At 48.0% G+C, this 9,551-nt stretch overlaps 1 non-coding gene across 1 annotated transcript; it reads left to right on the top strand.

Annotated features, from left to right (window-relative positions):
* Positions 1-2,029: 2,029 nt before the first annotated feature.
* LOC119978894 lies at positions 2,030-2,229 on the top strand. Its single transcript, XR_005463594.1, has one exon. It is a non-coding gene; the product is annotated as a U2 spliceosomal RNA (small nuclear RNA).
* Positions 2,230-9,551: the final 7,322 nt, after the last annotated feature.

Below are 9,551 nucleotides of genomic sequence, written 5' to 3'. Positions count from 1 at the left end.
TTTCTGGACAAAAGAAAAGATTCTGGGGTGGGTAAAAGAGACGACAGAATGTATATGGGAAGGAAATGTAGTGCGGATCTAGCAGGACTTGGGGGCTGAGTTGGCCAAGCGGAGGGCTGGGTTCAATAGGGTCAAAGCGGCCCTCTACAATAAAGGAGTATGTTCAGAGTGTTGTATCCTGCTCATCTGTGGGGGTTAGGCGGTTGCCTCGAGTGGGGGCCACCATGCTAGCAGGTAGGCTAGTTAACAGGAGTGACGTGGGGGGGTTGATCCGTCGAGGGAATGTGGGAGGGGTGGGGCGGGTAGCATTTGTTTTCTTATGGGGGGGAAACCGAGTGAAGGATGCTGATGTGGGTGAGTTGGTGTGGCGCAGTTGCTTACGGGGAGATGGTGGTGGATAGCTTAGGGGAGGGGGTGGTGGTGCCGTGAGTTAGTGAAGCGTGGGCCTGGGGGAGCTGGTTAAAGAGGGACTATAGCTGATCAGGGAGGAGAAGGGATGGGGAACCCCCTGAAGCGGTTGGTTACGGGGAACGTTTGGGGGTTAATTCGGCCGATTGAGAGTCTCACGTTTTCATGCATTTAAGGAGTTTGAGGGTGGGTGTGGTGTTTCTTCAGAAGACGCATTTGAAGGTGGGGACCAGACAAGGGTCACAGCTCCAGGGTCCCAGGTTCGATTCCCGGCTGGGTCACTGTCTGTGCGGAGTCTGCACGTCCTCCCCGTGTGTGCGTGGGTTTCCTCCGGGTGCTCCGGTTTCCTCCCACAGTCCAAAGATGCGTGGGTTAGGTGGATTGGCCATGCTAAATTGCCCGTAGTGTCCTAAAAAGTAAGGTTAAGGGGGGGGTTGTTGGGTTACGGGTATAGGGTGCATACGTGGGTTTGAGTAGGGTGATCATGGCTCGGCACAACATCGAGGGCCGAAGGGCCTGTTCTGTGCTGTAATGTTCTATGTTCTATGTTCTATGTTCTAAGGTTGAGGAAGGGTTGGGTGGGGTAGGTATTCTATTTGGGGTTGGCCATGAAGTCGAGTGGGGTGGCTATGTTGATCAATGAGAGGGTGGCTTTTGAGGTGGAGAGTATCGGGACAGAACTTGGGGCTGGATATATGATGGTGAGTGAGAGGTTGAAAGGCCCACCCATGGTGCTAGTGAATGTGTATGCCCCAAATTGGGACGATGTAGAGTTTTTGACAGGTTTTGACAAGGATCCCGGACTTGAACATGTACCAGCTGATTATGGGGGTGGTGGGATTTTAATACGGTGCTGGACCCTAGATTGGACCGGTCATGTCCCAGGTCCATGAAAGTGGTGGCCACGGCAAAGGATCAATTGAGGTTTATGGAATGCATGGGAGGTGCGGACCCATGGCGTTCGGAGAGGCAGAGGGCGAATGAATTTTCATATTTCTCACACGTCCCAGTGGAGGAGGTTAGACATATGTGGGAGGAGGAGCTGGGTGGGGTGCTGGGGTCTGGAGTAATGAGCGAGGCTTTGTGGAGGTTTAATGCGTCCTCGTGCGCAAGACGTCCAGTTCAAAGAGGTGCACAGGGCCCACATGACAGTGTGAGTTGGTTCTTCCCAGGAGTGGACGATAGGTGTGGGCGGTGAGCGGGGAGGCTGGCAAACCACATCCATATGTTTTGGGCGTACGGGCGGTTTGGGCGGGGGGGGGGGGCGCGGTTTTGGTCAGGATTTGCAGATATAATGTTGAAGGTTTTAGGGGTAACGGTAGCACCGAGTCTGGTCGTGACAATATTTGGAGTGTCGGTGGGTCCGGGAAGATGTCCGGATGGCAGCGGGTACAGTGGGGAGAGATTTTTTTGGGGGGTAGAAGGATGTTGTGGCTGTTTGCCATTGCCGCAGTTGTTTATTGTTAGGTATATATTTGAAAATGCCTCCAATAAAATGTTTTAAAAAAAGAAAAGAACTATTCCTTTACTTTTATTGGGATCACCAATACTGATCCTTGTGATGGTACTAATTTTATCATTACAAATAGTTAATAAAATAGTGCTAAGAATACACCTCTACATCGCTTCTCGGCCTTTTGGCTACGATCAAGTGTAGTATCTGCTTTGCCTTTTGGCTCAGATCTGGTATGCCTCTCTTGTGGGGACCATGAATTGGATTCAATTTGAATTTGAATTGGTTTTTCGAGCAGGCGAGGAGCTGAATTAGGGGTTCACCCCTGTCCACACTCTGAGCCCTGGCTTTGTAGCTCAGAAAAAGTAATAGAAAATGCACATCCGCAATTTCCTAATTGCCAGCTGACCACAATGGTGATGTTCAAGCCTCTAAGTCAGAAGGATGGATGTTTAAACTCCACTGTAAATCTAGGACCCACTTCAGTGCAATAATGATGCTCTGCTACATTGCTGAAGATATCGGGCGGGATTGTCCTGTACCTGACGGGGCAGGTGGTCCCGGCGGGACAGAGTGGCGTGAACCACTCCGGCGTCGGGCCGCCCCAAAGATCCGGAATCCTTCGCACCTTAAGGGGTTAGGCCCACCCCGGAGTGGTTTGCACCCCGCCGGCCGGCGGGATAGGGGTCTGGCATCATGCCAACCGGCACCGAAGGGCCTCTGCCGGCCGGCGCAAATCGGCGCATGCGCGAGAGCGCCAACGCGTGCTGGCGTCATCCCCGCGCATGCGGCCCACTACGGCCGATGCGGAGTAATAGAGTGCCCTCCACGGCACAGGCCCGCCTGCGGATCGGTGGGCCCCGACCGCGGGCCAGGCCACCGTGGGGGCACCTCCCAAGGCCAGATGCCTCCGCAACCCCCCAGGAACCCTGGAACCCGCCTGCATCACCAGGTCCTGCCGGTAAGGGACCCACTCTGATTTACGCCTGCGGGAAGGGCTACAGCCGGGTGGGACTTCGGCCTATCGCGGGCCGGAGAATTCAGGAAGCCCCGGCGCCCATTGAGTCGCGCCGGACCCCACCATTTGAAGGTGGTTTGTGGAGGGGCTGTTGTTTAGTGACAATTAAACCCGAAACACTTCATTAGTGTTTCCCACCCTACCTCCTCCTCTAACCAAACCCCCCCCCCCAAACGGTTGTTGGGAAGCGGGAGCAGGGGCCTGTCGTGAAGGTGAGTGAGTGCCTTTAAATTTACTTACCTTTCAGCGGGAGCAGGATTTGAGGGAATATCAGGTAAGCTCTTCCTTTCTTTTTCTTTTATTTTTCTTGTTTTTTTTTAAATCTAGAGGTGATGTCAGGGAAGGCAGTACAATGCTCCTCCTGCAGAATGTTTGAGGTGAGGGACGCCATCAATGTCCCTGCTGATTTCATCTGTGGGAAGTGCACCCAACTCCAGCTCCTCAAAAACCGTGTTAGAGACCTAGAGCTTGAGCTGGATGAACTTCGGATCATTCGGGAGGCAGAGGTGGTCATAGATAGGAGCTTCAGGGAAGTAGTTACACCAAAGACTGGAGATAGATGGGTAACTGTAAGAGGGACTGGGAAGAAGCAGTCAGTGCAGGGACCCCCTGCGGTCGTTCCCCTGAGTAACAAGTATACCGTTTTGGATACTTGTGGGGGGGACGACTTACCAGGGGTAAGCCATGGGGTACGGGCCTCTGGCACGGAGTCTGTCCCTGTTGCTCAGAAGGGAAGGGGGGAAAGGAGTAGAACATTAGTAATTGGGGACTCAATAGTCAGGGGCACAGATAGGAGATTTTGTGGGAACAAGAGAGACTCACGTTTGGTATGTTGCCTCCCAGGTGCAAGGGTACGTGATGTCTCGGATCGTGTTTTCCGGGTCCTTAAGGGGGAGGGGGAGCAGCCCCAAGTCGTAGTCCACATTGGCACTAACGCCATAGGTAGGAAAGGGGACAAGGATGTCAGGCAGGCCTTTAGGGAGCTAGGATGGAAGCTCAGAGCGAGAACAAACAGAGTTGTTATCTCTGGGTTGTTGCCCGTGCCACGTGATAGTGAGACGAGGAATAGGGAGAGAGAGCAATTAAACACGTGGCTACAGGGATGGTGCAGGCGGGAGGGATTCAGATTTCTGGATAACTGGGGCTCTTTCTGGGGAAGGTGGGACCTCTATAGACAGGATGGTCTACATCTGAACCTGAGGGGCACCAATATCCTGGGGGGGAGATTTGTTAGTGCTCTTTGGGGGGGTTTAAACTAATTCAGCAGGGGCATGGGAACCTGGATTATAGTTTTGGGGTACGGGAGATTGAGAGTATAGAGGTCAGGAGCACAGATTTGACTTCGCAGGAGGGTGCCAGTGTTCAGGTAGGTGGTTTGAAGTGTGTCTACTTCAATGCCAGGAGTATACGAAATAAGGTAGGGGAACTGGCAGCATGGGTTGGTACCTGGGACTTCGATGTTGTGGCCATTTCAGAGGCATGGATAGAGCAGGGACAGGAATGGTTGTTGCAGGTTCCGGGGTTTAGGTGTTTTAGTAAGCTCAGAGAAGGGGGCAAAAGAGGGGGAGGTGTGGCGCTGCTAGTCAAGGACAGTATTACAGTGGCGGAAAGGATGCTAGATGGAGACTCTTCTTCCGAGGTAGTATGGGCTGAGGTTAGAAACAGGAAAGGAGAGGTCACCCTGTTGGGAGTTTTCTATAGGCCACCTAATAGTTCTAGGGATGTAGAGGAAAGGATGGCGAAGATGATTCTGGAAAAGAGCGAAAGTAACAGGGTAGTTGTTATGGGAGACTTTAACTTTCCAAATATTGACTGGAAAAGATATAGTTCGAGTACATTAGATGGGTCGTTCTTTGTACAATGTGTGCAGGAGGGTTTCCTGACACAATATGTTGACAGGCCAAAAAGAGGTGAGGCCACATTGGATTTGGTTTTGGGTAATGAACCAGGCCAGGTGTTAGATCTGGAGGTAGGTGAGCACTTTGGAAACAGTGACCATAATTCGGTGACCTTTACATTAGTGATGGAAAGGGATAAGTATACCCCGCAGGGCAAGAGTTATAGCTGGGGGAAGGGCAATTATGATGCCATTAGACATGACTTAGGATGTGTAGGTTGGAGAAGTGGGCTGCAAGGGTTGGGCGCACTGGATATGTGGAGCTTGTTCAAGGAACAGCTATTGCGTGTTCTTGATAAGTACGTACCAGTCAGGCAGGGAGGAATGGGTAGAGCGAGGGAACCGTGGTTTACCAAAGAAGTGGAATCTCTTGTTAAGAGGAAGAAGGAGGCCTATGTGAAGATGAGGCGTGAAGTTTCAGTTGGGGTGCTTGATAGTTACAAGGAAGCGAGGAAGGATCTAAAGAGAGAGCTAAGACGAGCAAGGAGGGGACATGAGACGTCTTTGGCAGGTAGGATCAAGGAAAACCCAAAAGCTTTCTATAGGTATGTCAGGAATAAAAGAATGACTAGGGTAAGAGTAGGGCCAGTCAAGGACAGTGGTGGGAAGTTGTGTGTGGAGGCTGAGGAGATAAGCGAGATACTAAATGAATACTTTTCGTCAGTATTCACTCAGGAAAAAGATAATGTTGTGGAGGAGAATGCTGAGACCCAGGCTATTAGAATAGATGGCATTGAGGTGTATAGGGAAGAAGTGTTGGCAATTCTGGACAAGGTGAAAATAGATAAGTCCCCGGGGCCTGATGGGATTTATCCTAGGATTCTCTGGGAAGCCAGGGAAGAGATTGCTGAGCCTTTAGCTTTGATTTTTATGTCATCATTGGCTACAGGAATAGTGCCAGAGGATTGGAGGGTAGCAAATGTGGTCCCTTTGTTCAAGAAGGGGAGTAGAGATAACCCCGGTAACTATAGGCCGGTGAGCCTCACGTCTGTTGTGGGTAAAGTCTTGGAGAGGATTATAAAAGATACGATTTATAATCATCTAGATAGGAATAATATGATTAGGGATAGTCAGCATGGTTTTGTGAAGGGTAGGTCATGTCTCACAAACCTTATCGAGTTCTTTGAGAAGGTGACTGAACAGGTAGACGAGGGTAGAGCAGTTGATGTGGTGTATATGGATTTCAGTAAAGCGTTTGATAAGGTTCCCCACGGTCGGCTATTGCAGAAAATACGGAGGCTGGGGATCGAGGGTGATTTAGAGATGTGGATCAGAAATTGGCTAGTTGAAAGAAGACAGAGGGTGGTGGTTGATGGCAAATGTTCAGAATGGAGTTCAGTTACGAGTGGCGTACCACAAGGATCTGTTCTGGGGCCGTTGCTGTTTGTCATTTTTATAAATGACCTAGAGGAGGGCACAGAAGGTTGGGTGAGTAAATTTGCAGACGACACTAAAGTCGGTGGAGTTGTAGACAGTGTGGAAGGATGTTGCAGGTTACAGAGGGACATAGATAAGCTGCAGAGCTGGGCTGAGAGGTGGCAAATGGAGTTTAATGTAGAGAAGTGTGAGGTGATTCACTTTGGAAAGAAAAACAGGAATGCGGAATATTTGGCTAATGGTAAAATTCTTGGCAGTGTGGATGAGCAGAGGGATCTCGGTGTCCATGTACATAGATCCCTGAAAGTTGCCACCCAGGTTGATAGGGTTGTGAAGAAGGCCTATGGTGTGTTGGCCTTTATTGGTAGAGGGATTGAGTTCCGGAGCCATGAGGTCATGTTGCAGCTGTACAAAACTCTGGTACGGCCGCATTTGGAGTATTGCGTACAGTTCTGGTCGCCTCATTATAGGAAGGACGTGGAAGCTTTGGAACGGGTGCAGAGGAGATTTACCAGGATGTTGCCTGGTATGGAGGGAAAATCTTATGAGGAAAGACTGATGTACTTGAGGTTGTTCTCGTTAGAGAGAAGAAGGTTAAGAGGTGACTTAATAGAGGCATACAAAATGATCAGAGGGTTAGATAGGGTGGACAGTGAGAGCCTTCTCCCGCGGATGGAGGTGGCTAGCACGAGGGGACATAGCCTTAAATTGAGGGGTAATAGATATAGGACAGACGTCAGAGGTAGGTTTTTTACGCAAAGAGTGGTGAGGCCGTGGAATGCCCTACCTGCAACTGTAGTGAACTCGCCAACATTGAGGGCATTTAAAAGTTTATTGGATAAGCATATGGATGATAATGGCATAGTGTAGGTTAGATGGCCTTTAGTTTTTGACTTCCCATGTCAGTGCAACATCGTGGGCCGAAGGGCCTGTACTGCGCTGTATCGTTCTATGTTCTATGTTCTATATTCTCTGAGGCGGGTGGCGCGACTCACGCCGGGCCGGTTTTTTGGAGGGTGGGAGAATTGGGAGGACGGCGGGGGCCGGATTCACGCCGACCCCCGGCAATTCTCCCACCCGGCGGGGGGGTCAGAGAATCTCGCCCGGTCTCTGATCAGATACTCAACTGACGGTCTACGTGAATGGACGAGGGGGATCCTTTAACACTACATGATGTAGAGCAAGGGATTTCTCCACCTATCCTAAACAATTTCCTAAAAACAGGTTAACCACATTGTCATCTCATTGCTGTTTGCGGGAAATTGTCTAGCGTAAATGGGTTACCATGCACACCATGTAACAAAAATAACCACTTCCAAAGTAATTCCTTGCCTGCAAAGTACTTCGGGACACTGCTGAGGAGCTGAAAAATGCTATCCAAACGCAAGTTCTTTATTCTTGATGCTTTTAACAAGTCAGTGTTAAGGTGCAGGTCATTCATTGTTGAACTGTGGCCCTGCGGTGTACAGATGTTGTTTGATTAATAAGCATCTTTTTAAATTGACTAGAAAGGATGGTTCAAAGTAGACGATTTAAGCACTGCATATAAATGCAGAAACTGAAAAGTAATTCCCAAAATAGATATGTAAATGAAAGAGAAGAAGATTTCTTTCACAGCCTTCCATTACTGGTGGTAAATATTGGGACTTCTCGATGCAATATCTCTAACATATTGTGGGCATTATATGGGATTTGACGTTCATGTTTCCCTTCCTTTACATTCCTTTCTTGACTGATTTTTTTGGGGGGATTCCTATTTGGGTAAAGGTATCCTCGCAGCAGGGATTAACTGTATCTGATCCTGCTGATAGCTTTGTTCTGATGTGTGAATCTTGATAGATGTGTGTCACAAAGTGCCGTTACTGCAGTGTGAATAAGCAAGAGGAGAAATAGACAACTGACGAATCTTTTGGACCCTGCCGTCTCTTTAATCATCAATCGAGCAACTCGATTGAAAGGAAGTACAGCAGGAAACCCTGAACAAAAACAGATTGTGCACTGAAAACCATTAAAACTTCTAAACCATGCCGCTCTCCCCAGGTTACATTCAGTAGCAGATTGACCATACTTTGTGTGTGGAGTATTTTTAAAAAGTGGATAATTGAGGGAGCATGTTATGCTTGGACTGGAGTTCTGATTTGCATCTTGTATTAATGTGTTATGTCTGCAGCAAGAATTGTACCAAATGGGAGTGCATGGTTTGGCACATTGGAGCTTGATGTTTAGAGCAACATTATGCTTTGATCAGAAGTGCATTTCCCTGAAGTTGACAGCAGTGGCCTTCATTTCTAGTCCCATTAATGGAGCTAGCAGCCTCCAGTGGCAGAACTGCAAAAGTGCACCTTTAAGTCAACACTACGCCATATAGCTGCTGTTTGAGCTACACATATTCGGAGACTTTATAACCAACATATGAAACAATTTTGATCCTATAATCTAAAGAAAGACATAAAACTTGTAAACCGATTCTCAAACTGCTTCATCTAGGGATTTAAGTTTCCAAGAATCTCAATCCCCTAACAGCCTCCCCGAATAGGCACCGAATGTGGCGACTAGGGGCTTTCACAGTAACTTCATTTGAAGCCTACTCGTGACAATAAGCGATTTTCATTTCATTTCATTTGATCTATTAACAGAGAAACATGCACACCACTGTTGCTTCTCATAAAGGGTGATTACTAGATTCTTTTGTTGTGATAAATTAGAGACTTTTTAGGGGTATAGTGCTGATACATTCAAAATAAAAAATGTCTTTAAAATTAGATGCTTTAAAAACAAGTGCAAGTTATTTTTTTTGTTTGCCGTCTGTTGATTTTTAAAGCACTTGGTGGAATGGCTAGTGTTTATGATGTAACTGTGAAATTGTTAAAAGTGAAAATAGAAGAAATGATGAACAGCAATATTATTAGAATAAAATGCCCTCTATGACAATGCCTCAAATAAAGGGGGATTATATTTCTATGATGCAGCTGTAGCCTTTTCCTTGTTTGAAGCATGCCATTTTGGATCTCTGTTCACACCCAGAGTCATTCCGATGATACAAGTTAAAGTGTGGCTGAGAGTTTTCCATTCTCTTGCAGAAAATCTCGTCCTTTGGATTAGCCCCTGGAGCCAAACCATAAGTACTTCAGGTACAAAATTCATGTTATTTTAAGTGAACAACCTAATTGAAGGGCCAATGCCCATAGTGTAAGGTGCCCTCGGGATTTGAACAATAATGGAAGCGAATCCAGGTTAATCAGAGCGTAATAAGTAGATGACACCTAAAATGAGTTTTAAGATCCGGTTCATTGTAGTTGGATTTGTCGGGGCAGGTGGAGTTCCACAGATTTGAGATTCTAGGACAGGGAGTCATTTTCTTTCCAGGAATGGACACATCCGGGTCTGAGCCAGCAGGA

This window comes from Scyliorhinus canicula, chromosome 1 (assembly GCF_902713615.1).
Source record: "Scyliorhinus canicula chromosome 1, sScyCan1.1, whole genome shotgun sequence".
NCBI classification, from domain to species: domain Eukaryota; kingdom Metazoa; phylum Chordata; class Chondrichthyes; order Carcharhiniformes; family Scyliorhinidae; genus Scyliorhinus; species Scyliorhinus canicula.
This window is presented reverse-complemented; position numbering and strand designations above follow the sequence as displayed.